This window comes from Triticum urartu, chromosome 5, assembly GCF_003073215.2.
Source record: "Triticum urartu cultivar G1812 chromosome 5, Tu2.1, whole genome shotgun sequence".
NCBI classification, from domain to species: Eukaryota; Viridiplantae; Streptophyta; class Magnoliopsida; order Poales; family Poaceae; genus Triticum; species Triticum urartu.
The window spans coordinates 57001842-57024660 of record NC_053026.1 but is presented as its reverse complement, the minus strand read 5'-3'; positions in this window follow the sequence as shown (position 1 = coordinate 57024660).

Sequence of the window (22819 nt, the reverse complement as noted above, 5' to 3'; positions counted from 1 at the left end):
AGTTGAAGACGCTGAGGCCGCTCTTAAGCTGGTGACTGAAGAGTTATCTGACTTAAAGTAACATGTTAACCATATGACAGCCGCCATGTTTGGTAAGTAACATTGTACCGCAATCTTTCGCCAGCAATTTACTTTAACCCGCGTGGCGACTTATCATATGTTTGCTCAAACAGGCCCCAGAAGCTCCAACCTTGGTCAAGACATGCTTGTAGAGCTCAAAGCTGTGTACACCCTAGTGGAGCAACTATATACCGACACTCAACGGGCCATATCAGCTATCTCGCACAGTAAACAACCACCTTCACACATCAGGGAGGTACTGGACACACTATCTGTCATGCCCCAACGAATTGAAGAGATAAAGCGATCATCCACCAGAGCTGGAGTATTACTGGTTTGAGCCGGGCGTAAGCATGGCAAGCAGAGTTAGACCCGGAGGAGATGCCCAATGGCTGTCCAAGTCCCAAAAAAGACGGGACTCCCTTTGATGAAAACTACTTTACCAAATGTGTGAAGGAGATGCGCCCTATGGAAAGCACCTGGAAAACCGAAATAAAATTTTGGGACAATCCGGCCCTGAATACAAACCCAGTCCGAAATAAAAGGGTGCATCATCACCAGACACCCGGGTCAAGCACTAAAAAGCAAAAACCCTCCATAGGGAAGGGAACCGTACTGTAAGGATGGCTCAATGGACCCTGTAAAATTCACAGTACGGAGGACGCCACACCAACTCACAGCCTCAGAGCATGTTGGATACTCTGGCAGATGGCCAAAATTGGCGAAAATCTCCTAATTCCGGAGGCCACAAAAAGCCACCCCAGAGACACCAGTACAGTATTAACAGTCTTCGAGACTTTCGCATCAAATAATATGCGAAAAAGGACACTCCGCAGCCTTGCCGAAGTCTACCAAGTAGCAACAATAAACACATGGAGTGACACGGCTATTACCTTTAACGCCAGTGATGAACCTAAATTCCGAATAGCCCGAGCACCAGCCGCATTGGTCCTCAGTCCAATACTGGACGGCTTTCGTCTTACCAAGGTAATCATGGACGGCGGCAGCGGATTGAACCTCATTTATGAGGAAACCCTTCAAAAATGGAAATAGACTGGAACCGCATTGAGCGAAGCAGCACAACCTTTAGAGGAATAATCCCCAGTCGAGAATCGCGCTGTACAGGAAAAATCACACTAGATGTGGTGTTCGGCACGCCAGATAATTACAGGTCTGAAGAGGTCACGTTCCATGTGGCTCCGTTCAGCAGCGGTTATCATGCTCTCCTAGGGCGGGAAGCGTTTACATCTTCCAAGCAATACCCCATTACGGGTACATGAAGCTCAAGATGCCCGGGCCTAACGGGATCATCACTCTTGCTAGTGATCCGGACATAGCACTCCGCGCCAAAAACCAGACAGCCGCACTGGCCCTCGAGGCACTATTCAAAGCCCTAGCGGCTGAGGAACTGACTGCGCTGCGCTCTACGGTGAATAGGGACGATGTGGTACTCGACAAAAGATCCAAGTCCACCTCCTTTAAACCGGCGGACGAAATAGTCAAATTCCAAGTCCATCCAACGGACCCCAATAAAACAGCTTCCATCGGTGCACAGTTAAACCCTGATGTAGACGCTGCACTACGAGAGTTCCTACGAGAGAACTGGGACATTTTCGCCTGGCACCCTTCAGACATGCCAGGAATCCCATGCAGGCTGGCCGAGCACAGCTTAAATATCCAAACAGGATTCAAACCTGTCAAACAGGCTCTTCGGCGTTTTTCTGAACCTAAGAGACAGGCCATGGGAGAGGAGCTAGCAAAGCTATTGGAGGCCGGATTCATAAGAGATATAAAACATCCGGACTGGCTAGCAAACCTGGTGATGGTACCAAAGAAGGACAAATCCTCGTGCCTGTGTGTTGATTTTAAAGACCTTAACAAGGCTTGCCCAAAGGATCCCTTCTCCCTCCCCCACATCGATCAAATTATCGACGCTACCGCAGGACATGATTCGTTGTGTTTCCTCGATGCATATTCCGGCTACCATCAAATCAAGATGGCAGAACCAGACCAAGCCGCAACGGCATTTATCACACCATACGGCCCATTCTGCTTCAACACGATGCCCTTTGGGCTCAAAAACGCCGGCGCAACATATCAGCGCATGATTCAGACATGTTTGGCAAACCAGATCGGGAAAACAGTGGAGGCATATGTAGATGATGTGGTCGTCAAAACAAGACATGTCGAATCTCTAGTAGACGACTTGAGGCTCACATTTGATAACCTCCGAACATACGACATCAAGCTCAACCCAGAAAAAATGCATTTTCGGCGTTCCAGCCGGAAAGCTCTTGGGCTTCATTGTATCCGGTAGAGGAATTGAAGCAAATCCAGCGAAGATCCGAGCTCTGTCGCAACTAGATATCCCAAAGGACCTCAAACAAATACAAAAGTTAACCGGATGCGTGGCGGCTCTAAGCCGCTTTATCTCCCGCTTGGGAGAAAAGGCCCTACCCCTTTACCACCTCCTTCAACGCACCGAACACTTCGAATGGACGGATGCAGCCACGGCCAGACTCGACGAAATAAAAGCCATACTGGCAACAAACCCAGTCCTGGCCGCACCAAACATTGGCGAACCAATGCTATTATACATTGCAGCAACACATCAAGTTGTAAGCGCAATGCTCGTCGTCGAACGAGAAGCGGACGGACACAAATTCCCCCTTCAGAAGCCGATCTATTATGTGTCCACTGTCCTCACTCCCTGCAAATCACGATACCCGCATTATCAAAAGATTGCGTACGCGGTATTCATGGCATCCCGGAAGCTACGACACTACTTTCAAGAGTGTTCAATAACAGTAGCCTCGGAAGTACCACTTAACGATATTATAAACAACCATGACGCAACAGGCCGGATTGCAAAATGGGCCATTGAGCTCCTCCCATTCGACATAACTTATAAGCCACGACGAGCCATCAAGTCACAAGTAGTGGCCGACTTCGTCGCAGAATGGATGGAGGCCGAACTCCCTAAAGAGTACGACACATATTCAAATTGGATCATGCATTTCGACGGCTCCAAGATGTTGGCCGGACTGGGGGCTGGCGTCGTTTTGACGTCCCCCATAGGAGAAACAGTTCAATATGTACTCCAGATTATGTACACGGACTCCAACAATGCAGCCGAATATGAGGCCCTTTTACATGGTCTCCGGTTGGCAGTATCCATGGGCATTCAATGCCTAGAGGTGCGCGGGGACTCGAACCTCGCAATATCCCAAATAAATAGAGACTTCGATGCCAAGGATCCAAAATGGTAGCTTACCACAATGCCGTCCTAAAAATGTTAGCTTGGTTCGAAGGGCTTGAATTCCACCATGTAGCCCGGGAAAATAATCAGGCGGCAGATGTCCTGGCACGCATCGGCGCAAAACGCGATGTAGTCCCCCGCAACATCTTCTTGGAAAGGCTGTTCAAGCCATCCGTAGTATGGGAAGGGGAGCCAAACAATAACAGCCCGGACCCAACCGCACTGCCCGACACCGAACATTCCGACACAATCGGAGGCTCTGCCAATGAAATAACACCTTCAGCCCATGTAATAATGGCCGTTATTGCCCCGTGGACGGAACCATTCCTCGCCTACCTTACTAGGCAGGAACTCCTCGAGGACCAAAATGAGGCACGCTGCATAGTGCGGCGATCCAAAGCTTACAAAGTCCACGAGGGAGAGCTTCATAAGAAAAGCACTACCGGAGTCCTTCAAAGGTGCATCTCCGAAGAGGAAGGGCGGAACATCCTGGCTGAAATTCATGCCGGACTCGGCGGTCATCACGCGGCAGCTCGGTCCCTTGTAAGCAAGGCCTTCCATACAGGCTTTTATTGGCCGACGGCCCGGGCAGACACCCAGGACTTAGTCCAACGATGCACCGGTTGCCAGCTCTTTGCAAACCAAAGCCATATGCCACCCACCGCCCTCCAAACTATCCCCATCACTTGGTCCTTCGTGGTCTGGGGGCTTGACATGGTTGGACCCCTTAAAGGCGGAACCCACAAGCAAAAATACTTACTGGTCATGGTGGATAATTTCACCAAATGGATAGAAGCCAAGCCTGTTAAGACGGTCGAATCCGGACCGGTGATAGACTTTATATCCGGGGTTGTACACCATTACGGCGTCCCCCACAGCATCATCACTGATAACGACACGAACTTTACGGCCGACGAGGTAAAACTCTGGTGCAAAAACATGGGCATCAAGCTCGATTATGCTTCCGTCTATCACCCACAAACTAACGGCCAGGTCGAACGTGCAAATGGTCTTATCATGAGCGGCATCAAACCCAGATTAGTGCGGTCCCTCAAGGAATCTAACACGCACTGGGTAGAGGAGCTCGACTCCATACTCTGGGGGCTGCGGACCACGCCGAATCGCACCACCGGATACACACCATTCTTTATGGTGTACGGCGTAGAGGCATTTTTGCCTTGCGACATAATTCTTGACTCACCTCGAGTGCGCATGTACGAAGAAAGAGAAGCTGAGCTCGATTGACAGGACACCTTGGACGCATTGGAGGAGGAGCGTGACGTGGCAAAAGCCCGTTCCGCATTCTATCAACACCAGGCTCGAAGATACCAAAGCAGAGAAGTACGGGCCAAAAATTACAACGTTGGCGAATTAGTTCTACAACTTCCGGACAAGAAAAAGGACAAACTCAAGCCCAAGTGGGAAGGTCCCTTCATAATTGACCAAGTCCTGACAGGTGGAGCGTACCGCCTACGGGATGGGATAACCGACTTGAGCCGAACCCATGGAACGCAGCCCGTCTCCGAATATTCTATGCCTAGCGCCGGACTCTGTGTTTGTCTCCTTCCTCTGTCCATTTTTATATATACTTTCTGTCTTACATTCCTCTTCTTCTTTCTCTCTCTTATAGCCTTTAAAGGCTAATAAAATGACGCGCTATCCGCGCTCATTAAACCTGGGGGCTTCTTTAAATAGAAGCTTATTTATACGGGCTTCATGCCCAACACATGTGTCACACTTCCGCATGTACCTTTTATTCACCATTATATGCATCGATATGACTTAAGTTTTGGCCAAGCTGGGTTGCCTGGCTCCTGTGCTTACCCCTACATTCCCGATTGTTCGGCTAGGTGGTAAAGGGAGCACCTCTGCGATTGTTACTGCAGGGCCAGTCGGACCTGTACCTCAGACTGGGTGAAGCCGAAAGCTAGCGTTCTTAAGGGAATATTCGGTCGGTGAACTAAAGATGATCTTTTTTTTTTATTTTTCTATACGCCCCCAGATGTTTTTCCAGCATTTCTTTTCGCAGCATGGACATGCACCTTAGGGCATGCCTCCCAGGGAAAGGAACCCCTAACGGAACTATTCTCCCCGGAAGATGTTTCTTACTAACCATGTAATATAACATAACTAGTCAGGCACTTGTCTGTTCATGCACTAATGACCCCTACACCTGGTCTCCATGGATTCCCCGGTTCCTATATAACCGCATGGCAATTCGGACACACTCCGGACCGTCAGGTCCCGAGGATGAAGCGAAAAGGTCGGCCATGACAAATGATCTACAATCCGGCTAGAAGGCATTATAAATGTCAATTAAATTACATAGTCATCTTGATTGATTGTATTCCTCTTCAATACCATCTAACAGGCTGTCTAATTTACAGTCCTGCTGGGAATACTTTGCGGCCAACTCTACTTGGCCGTATACTAAGCTTACAGGGATCTCCTTCCCATCGGGCCCTACAGGACCGACCTCGGCCATGTGGTTGGGGTCAACCTTTGTGTACCGCTTCTTCACCATGGCCCAGGCCTCCCTAGCGCCTTAACGGCAGGCCGATATCTTCCACAATCAGAAGCACCGCCGTGCTCCCTTTAGCTTCTCCGCAAGCTCTCCAAGACCTTCGGGCATGGAGACGGATGGCCACAGGGCCTGGGCGACGCCTTGCATCGCCTGCCGAACTCGATCGAGCAGTTGTGAGAGCTCGGGAAGAAGGTCACCCGTAGAACCGGGCATCTCCTCTGCAGGATGACCTGTTAGCACACCTACAAACATTGCTCTGTTAGTGGACTTCCCCGCCGAACTTTCTTTCAAAGGTTCGTTCAAGCACTTACTAAATATGCCACGCCGAAGCCACTGATTCTCCTTCATGGAGTCTGACAGCTGGGCACGAACATCTTTCAGCTCGGCGCCCAGCTTGGTGTTGGCATCTTGGAGTCCTCACCTTTGTGAGCACCTTCTCACCAGCCTTTAGCTGACGTAGGAGGTGTTGCCTTTCCGGATTCAATCCGGCGCCATCTGCAAATTCATTTGTCAGATTTGCACCCATGCCGTGCTTCGCAAAATACTTATCTTTCGAAGTGTATATTACCAGAGGGGGGTCTCCTTGGGCTCCCCTGCTGCGGCTAGTGCGGCCTCAAGTTGGGCTTTGCACTCTTCCAGCTCCTTGGACAGTAGGGAATTCTTTTTTGTAAGAACCTGCATAACAAATGATCCTTAAATCAGTTATTCTAACTGTTTGAAGTCTCGAGGGCTACTGGTATATATATATAATTACCAAAATTTTCTTACCCGTATGTCTTTTACATATTGCTCTGTGGCTCTAGCTAGACCATTTTGAGCGGCACGGAGGTACGCATCTCCCGGGTTGAAGGCATCGAACGCCCCTTGGGAGAAACAAGCATCGTGAAGAATTGTCCGGCAACGCCTGTGGTTCATGGCACTCTCCACCTCAGAGTTGGTGGCAGACAACCCGTCCACATCCTCCGTCGGAGGAGCGTCTGGCGCGCGCCTTGCATTCGCCTCCGCCTCCGGACCAGGCTTTGGAGCCTGGCTGGTGGAGGTGTGATTGGCAGCCTCTCCGGATATAGTCCGGTGAGGTCTCTTTGTCCTGAAGAGAGCATGAGTGTCAATGTGCCTCGAAGGAATAACACCTGGGATAAGGGGGGGAGGCGCCATACCTTTGCGCTAACGCCTCGGTCCGGACTGCACTTCTTTTCTGCCCACGGGGCCCTGCGGCCCCTCATTGGCTTGTCGCCGCAGGTTCAGCCTTCCGCTTCAAAAACCTCCCCTGCAAAGTTCGGTTGTAATCAGGAAATTGAAAACACGAGAGGGCGGACACCTATTCGGGGTACTGGGACTTCGATCTCAGTTACCTGGGAGGCCGGGATTAGCTTTGGGTAATCAGCCGTAATGGCCACCAAGGCGTTGTCCTTGCTCAATTGATGGAACACTCCATCAATCAGATCCACGGATATGTCCGGACCCTCTTGAGAGGCCGGGTCGAGGGACCGTCCTGGGTGCTCAGGTTGTGGAGGAGGGCTGCTTATTTCCTAAACAGCCCGGCGCAGTTCCTGCGTTGAAGTCATCAGACTGAATATTTAACAATGGGAATACAAAACGGATGGGCAAGTAAATGTGACCTCTTACCCAGCTTGGCGGATTGTGCATAGAGAATCCACCCTGTGGGTTGACGCGGAGAAATTCCTCCTCTTCTCCCTTATACAAAGTGGACAAGATCTTTAGTAGAGCGGCAGCTGAATCCGGCCCCTTACGGCCGTAGCAGGTGGCGTCGTCCTCCCCGTTGAAGTCCCACATGGGCTGGCTTCTATACTGAAGCGGCTGCACCCCCCGCATGATGCATTCAGCCATAACCCCGATCATGGTTAGTCCGGAATGGGCTAACAATATTATTCGGCCCATCAGGTAAATGATGTCCCTGTCACTTTCAGTCTGAGGGCTCCATGGACGCCAGCTTAGGCGCTTCTTTAAGGGAGCACTGTCGAATTCAGGGAGGCCGATCCGGACAGGATCCGGCAGCGGGACGTCTTCTATATAAAACCATTCCGAGGGCCAGTCTTCGGACGCCTTCTTTGGGGTTCCGGACAGATATCCGGTCCCGGCGATGCGCCACACTTCGGCTCCGCCCACTTGATACATTGACCCCTCCTTAGAGCGGGGCACAAGGCAGAATAACCTTTTCCATAGCCCGAAATGAGCCTCGACGCCTAAAAACAGCTCGCAGAGGGCTACGAAGCCCGCGATATGCAATACGAAGGCAGGCGTGAGATTGTGTAGCTGGAGGCCATAGAACTCCAGCAGCCCCCAGAGAAATGGATGGATTGGAAACCCGAGCCCCCTTATTAAATAAGGGACGAGGCATACCTGCTCTCCTTTGGAGGGATTAGGGGCACTCTCCGCTTGCTTTCCGCCGTTATAGACGGCAAGACTGGCTCGAACCGGGATCATATAGGCCGGGGGGAGAAATCCCTTGGTCTGGAGCGTCACTAGCTCGCTATGCGGGATGGAGCATCTCTCCCAATATCCAGGCTGAGGGCTAGAAGGGCGAAAGGAGGAGTTGCGATGGCTGGCCATGGTGGAATGGACCTTTGTCGGATGCGCTCTGATGAACACTCGCGAAGGGGGGAAGATGTGGTTTGGATCTAAATCCTCGTCCCCTTAAATAAGGCAGCTCATTTACGTGGCTAGGGGTGTGAATGTAAAAACACTTAGACTTTTCATATTCGTTTGACACGTGGTAAGCGGCCATTATTGGGCGTAGAAGCCAAGGGGCGCAACATCTACCATAAACCGGACTTTATTCAACAGGTACTCGGAATTTGGGGGAGAACCCGCCTTGCAATGCCGAAGACAATCTGCGCGCCGGACTCATCGTCATTGAAGCCTGGTTCGGGGGCTACTAAGGGGTCCTGGATAAGGGGGTGTTCGGATAGCCGGACTATACCTTCAGCCGGACTCCTGGACTATGAAGATACAATATTAAAGACTCCGTCCCGTGTCCGGAAGGACTTTCCTTGGCGTGGAAGGCAAGATTGGCGATACGGATATGTAGATCTCCTACCATTGTAACCGACTTTATGTAACCCTAACCCTCTCCAGTGTCTATATAAAACGAAGGGGTTTAGTCCGTAGGCCGACATACACAACAACAATCATACCATAGGCTAGCTTCTAGGGTTTAGCCTCTCTGATCTCGTGGTAGATCTACTCTTGTACTACCCATATCATCAATATTAATCAAGCAGGACGTAGGGTTTTAACTCCATCGAGAGGGCCCGAACCTAGGTAAAACTTCGTGTCCCTTGCCTACTGTTACCATCCGGCCTAGACGCACAGTTCGGGACCCCCTACCCGAGATCCGCCGGTTTTGACACCGACAAAATACTTACCCCTTCTTGTGCGAGGTCCTAGGCATGGGTTGAAATGACCAAACACACTACGTCGCGGTACTGTCACGACTGGTTTTCCGGACATAAATTTCCAGAAAATGGCCGTTGTGCTCACCAGCCCCAGGATTACTGTTAGCTGATGAGGCACCAACTTGTTACAGAAATTTCAAGCAAAAGTACAAAATGTGTAGTACAAGACCATTGTGGCCTATGAGTACATCAAATGGTTTTCTAGCGGTCGATGGCGGAAGCGGTTTGTGAATCATCAGTGTATGGGACTCCATTTCCCATGGGAACAGCTGACCAGGTTAACTCCTATCTTCGCGAGGCTGCTATCACCGTTGCTTAGTTTCCGGGGCTGTCACCGCAACGCTCCTCTCCATGCAGAAATCTGGCCAAGACAATAGCCAGGGACAAGCCAGTGAGTACTTTGAATGTACTCGCAAACATTATGAACACTGGGATAATATAATTGATAATGATGCACTGAAATATTCTATGACCACATCGTCAGTCACAAATAAAATATCTTTTATGCATGCAAGTAGGTTATTTATATGCAACATGAAAAAGCAATAATGGAGTGGGAAATAAAATGCCGCAGTCGGGCGTCTGTGCGACACCACATAAAGGGCTTACAAAGTAAATAAATAACAAGCAATGCCATAGTCGGGCGTCTGAGCGACACCACATAAAGGGCTTAAAAAGAAATGCCACTGTCGGGCGTCTAAGCGACACCACATAAAGGGCTTAAAAGAAATGCCACAGTCGGGCATCTGAGCGACACCACATAAAGGGCTTAAAAAGAAATGCCACAGTCGGGCGTCTAAGCGACACCACATAAAGGGCTTAAAAAGAAATGCCACAGTCGGGCGTCTAAGCGACACCACATAAAGGGCTTAAAAAGAAATGCCACAGTCGGGCGTCTAAGCGACGCCACATAAAGGGCTTAAAAGAAATGCCACAGTCGGGCGTCTGAGCGACACCACATAAAGGGCTTAAAAAGAAATGCCACAGTCGGGCGTCTGAGCAACACCACATAAAAGGACTTGAGAATAAATAATCACAATGAATATCCAGGAGGTAGAACCATCCCAGGGATACTCGATAATACAATAATGCAACGGGTTAGTCCATCATAAAATAATAATCATGGTTCTCACAAGTCACCAGTCGGTATCCAAGTTTGGTTTAACAATTTCACCTCCGAAGACCGACATTAAGACCAACACTTGACCCATCCCAGACTGTAATCCTTAACCATGGACACGGCTATTCGAATAGGTTTAATCTCTGCAGAGGGTGTACTCTTTACCCACGAGTAACGGATTCCTTTAGTCCATCGGGACTAATTCCGTCTATGGCCTTTTAGTTGAAAACACGCCTAACTTGCACACACCAACTTAACTCATCGGTGTCTGGAATCACCCATGACACTTGTTAAGCAAAACTCTAAGTGGGGAGGCTACAACCTCGCGTAGCATGGGATCAAATTTATATCGCGCGCTCTAAGGGGTGGCCTCCCCTCTCGGTCCCAACCGGAAACACCCATGCCCCCTGACCAGGTAGCATGCCTACCGGCTACAACCGATATCTTCCACCATGGCCTCTCTGTACGGTGTGTGCTGGAAAGGGGTTGACGACTTACTGAACCGTACCCTACCTGCGGCAGGGACGAGTGGTAGTACGAGGCAAGTATGGGGGTTACTGGAACAAGACTCGATCTGCGGTCGACTCAGGAGGTTTATAAGTTCCCTGCATGACATGTAAACAAATATATTTCAATCAACAAAATCACCACTCAATATACCTTACCATGCCATACCGGACATAACCGTCCCGACGGGGACCGGCGACAAGCTCACGCCTACCCAAGGCCGAGGCTTTCCCGGATTCCTTTCCGGCATGCATGCAAGGCACATGAGGATGATTACCATCACAATTATATTCATTTCCAACAGCAAGGAAATCACTAATATGCTTCCATGCAAATGATCATGTCACATGAAATAACAAGTCCTCTGAAATAAGGTGGTGTTATAAACGTGTCAAATAACACACCAAAAACATTATGCCAGGGTTCAGAATGCTTGCCTTTAAGTTGTGGAGGGGTGAGGTGCTCTCCAAAACTTTTGAAAGTTTCTTCTCTCTCTCCAAAATCCTATTTTAAAATATATTTGAATTAACACACATTTCAAAAACAGTACAAAAAAGTTGTTTGGAAAATTTTCAAATAAATCTTAAAATAAACTAGACCAAATTTGAGGAAGGTAGGAAAAAGAATCAACTCATTTGGAGTTATAATTAAAAAGTTATAGCCAGTCAAAGTTCTGGTCAAATCTGTTTTTAAATTAAATGTACAAAAGAAAACGCTTCAGATAGAATACGCTTTCGGTGCAGGGTAAACGTACTCGCGAGCTTTACGCTTCCACTTATCCAGCGTGGACGGCGCGCATCTCACTGACAGTGGGCCCGCCTGGCCCACTGGTCAGGTTTGACTGGTCTATTTCTCCCTCCTCTTCCTTTGGCCGAACGGAGGCGGGGCAATGGCGGTCGTCGCCGGCGAACGGTGGCTCCCCGCGGGTTCCAGAGGGTCTGGATGGATCCGCGACTCCAGCGCGGTCCTCCAGGTGGTCGCCAGGCCGGTGGGGACGGAGGGAGCTGTCGGTGGCGAGCTTCGCGGCGGAGGAGGCTTCGGGTGGATAGTGAGTTTGGGGCTGCGATGGTCTCTGACCAAAATCGAGCGTGGGGTTGTACTCACGAGAGGGAGGGAGAGCTCTTGGTGGATAGAATGGAGAGGGGGAGGCACTGGTGGCGACGGAATCGGCCGGAACTTGGCGGCGGCCGAACCGGCCGGACTCGGGGAAGAAGGCCTTCCCTGGTCGATTGGCTGCCACTGGGGGCTTCCTGGAGACCGCTTGAGGCTACCTTCGTGCGGAGACGAGCTCGGGGCTCCTTAAATAGGCGAGGCAAGGCGGTTCCGCGGTGGCCGTGGATAAGCTCTCCGGTGAACCGCCTCTCTGTAGCTAGGGCGACGTGGCGGCGACGAGGGCTAGCAGACACGCTTGCGGATGAGCTCGCACTGCTCCAGGGGCCAGGTGGCGAGCGGGAGAGGCTTGGGCGGCGCTGCCCGTGGCAGAGGCGCACTTCCGACGCCGGCGTGCCGCCAAAAGTGCTCTGGCGGTGGCGCTGTAGGGCGCCAGGGCGGGCTGTCGTGTTGAGGCGAGGCGGGGAGTGCGTGGCGAGGTCCTGCCGTGTGGGCCAAGACAGGGGCGCGACGCGGCGGCTCGTGTGCACGACTGCAATTTGCGCGCTCGGGAAGCGCCCAGCGCACGCCCACCAGATGCTCGGCGAAATGCCATGGCATGCTAGGTGGCTCGGTTGGATCTGGGGGTTAGCAGGTCTAGGTTTGGGCTTGCAAGGGGATCAGTGGACAAGCTGGTTTGGTCAGGAGATCAGGTTCACAGTGCAAACCAAAAATTCATGCCAAAACAGATCATGCCCATAAGGTGTTTGACAAAATGCCAAGGGCACTTAGGCAAGTCTTGGAGTGGTCAAAAACTCCAGATCAGTGTCTCCTTAGATGCAAGAGAGAGTGGTAGGGTTAGTTTGGCAAAAGGAGAAACTTGTTAGTGCAAGTTTTACAAAACTTCAATTCTGGACAGGAAATAAATGGCATCATTTCATGAACCAAAAATGACCCAAAGGGTGCATGCTCCTGGACTTAAGGGTTTAACATGGATGACTATAAGTAGGAGAAAGAATTAAGGGCTAAAGAGCAAGCAAAAATATGGTTTCTGTACAATCCATCATGTTGGACCAGAATGAAGATGAGGTTGAATCACTTAAAATTTGCAAAGAACAACACCAGGTTTTTGCATAAAGTGGAATCATAGGCTATTACCATCATCCCATAATTTTGGTGGAGGCTAGAAAGAATTATTTAAATGAGTTGTAGTGCAAAATTGCCCACTGGACCAGAGAACAAAATTGGTTGTAGAGCTCAAAATATTTCATAAAATAAAGATGTTTTTGCACAAAAGTTATTGAATAACATCACATGACATCTCCAAATTTTTGTGGGAATTTTAAGTGAATCTATCAAATGGTTGTAGTTCAAATATGGCCATTTAACCTTGAAAAACCATTTTCAAGAAAGTAAAGATCAAGCAACTTAATTATTTAATTAGTTATATTAAATAAGGTAAAGTTTCTCTTGAGAGATTAAATATGTCCAATGACAATTTGAAAAGTTTTCTCTTTGGGAAAAACTCATCATAACAGGGAAGGAAATGATTTAAAAATCAGAATGGAGCTCAGAAATTCAAAGTTTTAATTCCTGGCAAAAATTTTAATTCATTAAAACAAGGCCAAATTTTTGGGGTGTCACAGGTACCCGTGGGGCACAGACTTAAAGAGGGGATGCACCGATCATAAGCTCAAATGAGGGCACCTCGCGAAGACTAGGGGAGCGTGCACGCACGCATACCTGTTTAGCCCCCTCGCGAGGCGCGCGAGGGAGAGCGTCGAGCAACTTCCGCCCTCCCTGGCACAAAATAAAGAATCGAGATGAGAAACAGAGAAAAGAGGGGGTTCAACCAAGCCATCGAGAAATGCCAATACTTCAAATTCCATTAAAAGAAACGGGACAAGCTAACTACATAAAGCAAATGAACAGCCGCGTCCGGCACCTAGTCTAGTCTTCTCACTAGCGAGGAGCTAAGTGCTGCCACTTGGACATGGTAGGGAGCCCCCGAGGCCCGAGGGCAGCACTTCGGAGACTCCATGGCATGTACAGCCCCACTCATTATTACGTGCGAGTGTCACGAGCGGAGACCTTCACAGGCACTGGGCCTTGCTTCATGGCTAGAACTTCCGGAGGTGCTGGATGTTCTAGGCGTTCTGGATGGGGATCCCGTCATGTGTCGCCAGGCGCGCGGCACCAGGCCTGGAGACACGGGCAATCCTAAATGGGCCCTCCCACATGGGTGAGAGCTTGTGCAGCCCTTCCCTGGAGAGGCACCCGCCTCAGGACGAGATTGCCCACCTCGAGTGTCCTGGAGCGGATGTTGCGACAGTGGTACCGTTGCAGTGCCTGCTGGCACCTTGCCGCTCGGAGCGAGGCTTCCCGGCGGCGTTCCTCCCCCAGCACAAGGTCCATCCCCCGCATGGCATCCTGCTGCATCACATCAAACGCCAGGACCCACGGAGCAATGCTTGACCTCATGAGGGAGAACCGCTTTTATTACGTAGACGCGGAAGAACGGGGTCTCGGCTATTGGCTTGGTGGCGATGGTGCAGATGGACCACAACACGGACTAGAGCTCGTCGTGCCAGCCCCTACCGCAGGCCTCGATATTCTTCTTGAAGGTACTGGTCTTGAGGCCACTCAAACCTCCGCGTTGGCGCGCTCGGCTTGGCCATTGCTCCTGGGTGTGCCATCGAAGCGTAGCAAATCTGCGTTCCAAGGTTAGCACAATATGCCTTGAAGAGGTTGCTAGTGAACTGCGAGCCGTTGTTGGTGATGATGCGGTTGGGGACCCTGAACCGGCTCACGAGACCTTTGATGAAGTTGACCGCAGACCCGGCTGGGATGGTGCGGACGGCTTCCACCTCCACTCATTTGGTGAACTTGTCGATGGCGACATAGAGGTAGTGGTAGCCCCCGGGCGCTCGAGGGAAGGGACCCAAGATATCTAGCCCCCAGACCGCGAATGGCCCAGAGAGTGGGATAGTCTGGAGGCCTTGAGCCGGCTGGTGGATCTGCTTGACATGGAATTGGCAAGCCTCGCAGGACCTCACCAGCTCGGTTGCATCGTTGAGTGCCATGGGCCAGTATTAACCGCTGCGGAACGCCTTGCCAACCAAGGTGCGCAACGACGAGTGATGCCTGCTGTCCCCGGCGTGTATGTCAGCTAGCAGCTCGCTCCCCTAATTCCTGGAGATGCACCGCAAGGAAACATCATTTGGTCGTTTTCTGTAAAGCTCACCATCCTGAATGCAATATGCTGTAGGCTGCCGGGCTACACGCTCTGCGTCCTCTTCTTTCTCCGGCAGCGCTCCTCGCACCAGGTATGCCTTGAACTCCTCGGTCCAGCACCCCTCCTGAGGCTCGAGTGCCAGGAGCAGGCGTGCTCCCGAGGTCGGGCCACAGGCGGGGGCTCCCGAGGCTGGTGGCTGGGGAAGTTCCTCCCGGGGCGATGCCGGCCCCGCAGACGGAGGTGCTGCTGAAGGCTTTAAGTGCCGTTCCTCGAAGACGCCGGGCTCCTGGGGCAGGCGTCTGGACGCCCTTTTGGCGATGTCGTCAGCTTCTTTGTTGGTGCCACGGGGCACGTGCTGCAGCTCCAAGCCCAAGAGCTGCTTCTCCATTTTTCGTACCTCCGTGAGGTATGCCTCCATGTGCTCGTCCTTTGGTTCGTATACCTTGTTGGAGAAGTTGACGAGGATCTGCGAGTCACCCTTGATGGTGAGGCGTTTCACTCCTAGGACCACCGCAGCCTTAAGGCCGGCGATGAGGCCCTCGTACTCTGTGATGTTGTTGGAGACCTTCGCGCCCTGCTGGAAGCAGAGCTGCACAGCATAGCAGAGCTTGTCCTGAGTGGGCGAGATGAGCACGGCTCCAGCCCCCGCGCCCTGGCGCGCGAATGCGCCGTCGAAGTACATGACCCAGCCATCTGGCGCTTCACTTCCTGGCGAGAGCGGTCGGTCCTCGCCAGCTTCGAGCTCCAGGGTGCCGGTCCATTCTGCCACGAAGTCGGCGAGTGCAGCTCCCTTGGTGACCCTGGTTGTGCTGAACTCCAACTAAAACGCTTGTAGCTCGATATTACATTCGGCGACTCTTCCCGCAGTGTTGGGGCTCCGAAGTACCCTCTCCAGTGGGTAGGCCGAGACGACCTTGATTGGGTGGCCTTGGAAGTAATGACACAGTTTACGTGAGGCCACCAGGAGCGCGAGCAAGAGCTTCTGTGGCATGGGGTATCATACTCTCGCGTCCCGTAGCACCGTCCTGACGAAGTACACCGGGTGCTCAACAAGGGCGGGAGCATCAATAGAGCCCGAGGCCTCGAGAGGTTGGGACGCCTTGTGAGGTGAGGGGACCTCAGGAGCCTGATCGCCTATCGAGGCCTTCGCATGCCCGGTAGTGCTGTCTTGCATGGCCTGATCACCTGCTGGTGTCGTTGTGGCTTTGGTAGCACCGTCTTGGCGCTGCGCTGTCCTGACCGAAGGAGCGGCATTGCACGGCGTGCCCTTGGCCTAGCGTTCTTCCCAGACAGCCACCAACACCGCGCTAGCTGAGTAGGGCGTGGCAGCCAGGTAGAGCACCAGGGGCTCGAGGGGACGAGGCGCTACCATCACTGGTGGGCTGGTTAAGTATCTCTTGAGGTCTTGAGATGCCAGGTCGGCCTCTGGGGTCCACTTGAACGAGCCCTTCTCCATCAGCTTCAAGAATGGTAAGGCGCGCTCCCCCAGCTTGGAGATGAAGCGCCCCAACGAGGTCACGTAGCCCGCGAGCTTCTGCATTTCTTTCAGGGTTTGCAGCGGACTCATGTCTTCTATTGCTTTGACCTTCTCTGGATTGGCCTCGATCCCCTGGTATGACACGAGGAAGCCCAGCAGCTTGCCGGAAGGGACACCAAACACGCACTTCTCCGGGTTGAGCCGCAGGTCCACCTGGCGCAGGCTGGTGAAAGTCTCCTGCAGGTCCTGAATGAGGGTTCTTGCTTCCCGAGATTTTACCACGATATCGTCGACATAGGCTTCTGTGTTCTTCCCTAGCTGCTGGCACAAGGCGATGTGCATCAACCGCTGAAGGTCGCCCCTGCGTTGCGTAGTCCGAACGACATGCATGTGTAGCAGTATATCCCGCACGGGGTCAAGGAGGTCGTCTTCCCTATGTCCTCCACCGCCATCTTGATCTGGTGGTAGCCCGAGAACGCGTCTAGGAAGCACAGCAGGTCACACTCGGCGGTGGAGTCGACAATCTGGTCGATGCGCGGGAGCGGGAACGGGTCTTGGGGGTAGGCTTTGTTGAGGTAGGTGAATTCAACACACATGCGTTCCTTCCCGCCCTTCTTGGGGACGACGTCGGGGTTTGCCAGCCATTCCGGATACCATACCTTGCGAATGACACCCGCTACTTCTAGCTTGCGAGTTTCTTGGACGATGAAGGCCTGCTTATCCATGGATTGCCGCCGCGCCTTCTGCTTCACCGGACGCACATTGGGGCACACCCTTAAGTGATTCTCGATTACCCCCTGGGGACCCCCACCAGCTGCTTGGGCTCCCAGGCGAATACCTCCTTGTTCGCGCACAAGAACTTTACCAATGCCTCCTCTTGGACCGGGTCGAGGTTGGCGCCTATGGTGAAGGTTGCTCCCGAGGATCCATCTTCCTCAACTGGGACTTGCTTCGTCTCAGCCCGATCTTGAGTGAACAACTACTTCTTCTTTGCCGGCGCGAGCTCCTTAGCCCCCGGGGCGGTTTCGTGGGCTGGGTGCGCTGCCGCTACGGCCCTGAAGGCGAGCTTGAGGGCCACCAGTGGCTCCTTGGTGTCTCCAGGCATGGTAAGGACACCGCTGCTGCCCGACATCTTCATGAGGTTGTAGGACGGATGGGTCGCTGCCATGAACTGAGCTAAGGCAGGGTACCCGAGGATGGCATTGTACGGGAGGCCGATGCGGGCGATGTTGAAGTCGATCAGCTCGGTGCGGTTGTTGTCCCAGGTACCGAAGGTGACCGGAAGGCGTATTTGCCCCTGGGGGCTGGTGGACACGCTGTTGACCCCGAAAAAAGGCTTGGTGGGCGGAGCCGGCCATATGACATGTGAAGCAAGCCGAAAGCTTCCACGAAGAGCACGTTGAGGCCCGCTCCGCCGTTGGTGAGTGTCTTGGTCATGGCGACTTGGCAGATGGTGGGCGTGCAGAGCATTGGGAGCGCGCCTGAGCCGGTAGTGGTAGCGGGGTGATACCCTAAGTCGAAAGTGAGGTCGGTGAGGGAGTCCTGGATTAGGGGGTCTCCGGACAGCCGGACTATATCCTTTGGCCAGACTGTTGGACTATGAAGATACAAGATTGAAGAGTTCGCCCCGTGTCCGGATGGGACTCTCCTTGGCGTGGAAGACAATCTAGGCAATACGGATGTGTATATCTCCTCCCTTGTAACCGACCTTGTGTAACCCTAGCCCCCTCCCGTGTCTATATAAACTGGAGGGTTTAGTCCATAGGACAACATACAATCATACCATAGGTAGCTTCTAGAGTTAGCCTCTACGTTCTCCTGGTAGATCAACTCTTGTAATACTCATATCATCAAGAACAATCAAGGAGGACGTAGGGTATTACCTCCATCAAGAGGGCCCGAACCTCGGTAAACATCGTGTCCCCTGCTTCCTGTTACCATCCACCTTAGACGCATAGTTCGGGACCCCCTACCCGAGATCCACCGGTTTTGACACCGACATTGGTGCTTTCATTGAGAGTTCCACTGTGTCGTCACCGTAAGGCTTGATGGCTCCTTCAATCATCGCTAGCGATGCGGTCCAGGGCGAGGTTTTCCTCCCCGGGCAGATCTTTGTATTCGGCGGCTTCGCACTGCGGGCCAATTTGCTTGCCATCTGGGGCAGATCGAGAGCTATGCCCCTGGCCATCAGGTCAGATTTAGAAACTTGAACTACACGGCCAACATCCGTGGAGACTTGATCTTCGACGGATTCGAGCCCATGTCAGGTGTGTTGCACAGTCGCGACGAGCATGACGTGACTATGCCGTCGGACAATGTACGAGAGATCGCATTTGCAACTACTCCGGCCGTCAATCTGGAGCAAATCACGCCATCCAAGAGCGGAGGGATAGACCCCGCCATGGAGGCCGCACTCTCGGTGGCGATAGAGCCGGATACTGACTTCACCCCTTACGAGAGCCGTGTCGCCGAACCACTGGATTCTTCCCCGGCCACGGACTCCGAGCCACCTGCATCCACACCCATCAAATCCGTTTGGGCGCCGATCATGGAGTTCACCTCCGCGGATATCTTTCAGCACTCACCTTTCAGTGATATGCTAAATTCATTAAGGTCTCTCTCCCTGTCATGAGAACCTTGGTCGAACTATGTCCGGCTAGAATGGGATGCGGACAACGAAGAAATTCGCTGCCCACCCACCACCCACTTAATAGCCACTGTCGACGATTTAACCGGCATGCTCAACTTTGACTCCGAAGACTTCTACGGTATGGACGATGATGCAGGAGATGAACAGGAACCACCACCCACAGGGCGCTGGACCGCCACCTCAGCATATGATATATACATGGTGGCACTACTAGGAAAACCCTTACCAGTAGCGCTGGTTTTTTGGACATTAGTAGTGCGGGTAGGCGCGCTACTGCTACGGTGCTACAGCTATTTGTTAGCAGTAGCGCTTGTTTGAACCAGCACTACTGCTATCTGTATCTAGTAGTAGCGCGCCTCTGTCCATCGCTACTGCTAATACTAGTAGCGCGTCGCTTAAAAAACGTTACTGGTAAGTAGCGCTGCTACTACTCCAATACCCCACGCTACTGCTAGTATTTTCTTTTTTTTATGTTGCTGTATTCGTATTTTTTCAGGTTTTACACAGTTACAACATGCACTGGAACTATATGAAAAAGGAATGTCTCATCATCATCAATGAAGTGGTACAACATAGTCTCATCATATCAACATAGTCTCAACACAAATGATGTCGATCTCATCATCATCTCGAAATAGCGATACAAGTTAATGATCACATGTCTCTTACATTGTCATCGTAGACACATGTTTCATCATCTACCTAAACTAAGACATACACGATAAGAGCGATCAGGATGATCAAAAGCAGTATGATGTAGTAGTTTTTGTAGCGGCGCTGGTTCTGAATCCCCTGTTGTCCTATGAATCTCAAGTAACTAGCTTCGGCTTCCACTGTGCTATCAAACCCTTTCTGTCTTCCGCCGGAGAAGCCAGAGACTTGGGCCTGACACTCTGGCCACTCATCATACACACCCGGAACATGCCCTACATACACGACATACCACTTCCTCGCCATTGTTGATCTATATACCTGTCAGAGATGCACATATATATACCATGAAGCGAACTCAACAAAATATTTATGAAATAGAAGCAACATATATAGTAAACATAGTTAACAAATTTCATCGTACCGAAAGTAATTAACTAGAGCGGGGCACCATACATCTAATAGTTTTGTCGTACTGAGAGATTCGAAGTTTCGTCGTACAGACAGTAACAAGTAACTAAACAGACACATTGTTTTTAAGAAGTGCACTCTTCCCATCTGTCCATATCTGGAAGGGTGCACCCAAGCTTAGTGAAAGGCGTCATGTCTTGACGCTGTAGGGCAATGCGGGTTCGGACGTCAGCTCGCGATATTGGGCCGCCGTAGAACATCCCATTCTCTTCGAGGACATCTTTAATGATGATGGACACAATTTCCTGTTGGATCCGGTAGAAATCATTTCGAAGTCGATTATCCGGCATGGCTCCAAAGGCTTCGGCCTATCTCTGGATATGGGTTTCGGATGAAGATTTCATGCAAAGTTATTGCACATCCCTTCTGTACTCCATCATTAGATGGATGACGTAGAATCCATCATTCTCACTTCTTGCCGGTTGCTGGATGCAACAGAAGTCAGTCTTGCGGCTGAAACAAAGCCCGGCCTTATTTGTTTTTTTTGCATTGGATGTAGCCACCCTGCATGTTGAAGCCCAGCATAGCTCTGTCCAGAACATACTTTATGTGTGTGTAATCTTTCTTCTGTATGGTCTTTGACGGGTCCAAATATAGACCGCGGGAGAAACGCGGGTAAAGAACAACGAGAACGGCACGACACCCCCCGCTGCCCAAATACACGATCAAGTTTAGCCTCCATGCGTGCAAAGTAACTATTGAAATGCACGAAAGGATGTATGTGTTATAGTGCTATCCGCGGATGACTTACCTGGGATGATAAGGTAGGAGAATCGTTTCTTTGTAATTATTGCTGAGCAAGAATTCTTTGATGTACTGACTCGCATATTGACGGTTAGCGTCATTGATTTACACGAAGCCCTCATGTATGTAGTATGGTCCGCAACCGCAAGACCGGTGACTTGCTCTCTCCTGACGATGTAGTTCATGTGCAGCGCATACAGGCGGACGAAGGTAAAATCGAGTGTCTTCATTTGAAACATCTTGAAGATGTAATCAAACCTCAGGAAGAAGAGCTCTGCGGGGCATGTGTGGACATACATCTTGCAACTACTCGGCACATGAATCGTATAAAGTGGGTATCCTGGATCATCCGTGACGAGGAGGCTTCTCTCTATCGAAAGCACATGGTCATGGAGTCTCCTGAGATCCCCTTCTATGGCAGCTAGTGCATTCGCCGGTACCATTATCTCTCCCGTGACATGGATTAATGGCGCATGTTTCATCGGTAGAGGGTCAACCTTGGTCGAAGGCGGCTGGCTACTAGAACCAACATTGCCAGCTTTATTGGATTTTCTCGCCGCCGGTCTCTTCCTCTGCTTCTTCTTGGTGGGCTCAGGTGCTGGTGGGTCTGTCAGACCCTCCCTGAGCATCACCCCTAGTGTTGTCGGGCTCAGCTTTGGACGACTCTGGCTAATCAGTTGAGCTTGGGTGGAGCCAGCATCTGGAGGCGTGTCCTGCAAGGATTGCATGAACAAAGACTTCTTGCACCCCCGAGGACGTTCCGGCTCTGGTACATACATCTCATATTCATATGGTTGACTCATTGTTACTTCCTTGTCAAAGGCAGTATTGAAATACTGGTTAGGGTCATCGTCAGCCTCCTCCATGTCATGATCCCTATCCTCCTTCCTCATGTCTCTTGATCTCAGCAAGCAGCACAGACGATGGTTGTACTTGTGTAGGTGGTGTTGTGGTCATACCTTCCTGAGGTCCCGTTGGTGTGCTCCCGGCCACCTCGACATGAAGAAGATTTTTCGGCCACATGATCGGCCAATTTTTGCATTTCCCAAGCTGCGTGGGGGTCTCGTCATCCTCTCCATCGGGTTGTATCGGACGAGGGAGACCCTCGTAGCCAGCTTTTACACTCGCCACGGAGACCCTTAAGGCGTTATTAGGCATCTGCCAGCGGTGAAACAATCGATCCTTAATTAGGCTTCACTATAGTACCCTTCCCCACATCCACCAACCCGCCCTTCATGTTGTAAAGGAGGGTGCACGGAGTGGAGTCGGCCTACAAACACATATATGTGCGGCGTCAGAGATCCAAAAAGAACGGCAACTGAAGGTTAATTAATTAGTTGAGTTGATGAAGGTGTGATGACGTGTATTTACCGTGAGGGCGTCGAGCTCGGCCAATGTTGACGGCCCGACATTCAAGCCAGAGACGGAGCTAGGGCTGCTGTGAGGGCTGGGTGCAGGAGCAGGTGCTGGAGGACACTACAAGAAATATGTCAACTTATGACCTTCTGTCAGTGATCCTGGAAGAATTGGTCATAAATCTATGACCATTTTAGACCAATTGGTCAAAAGCTGTTCGGGGGGCTCCAAACCCTAAACCATTGCGACCATTTTGGTCA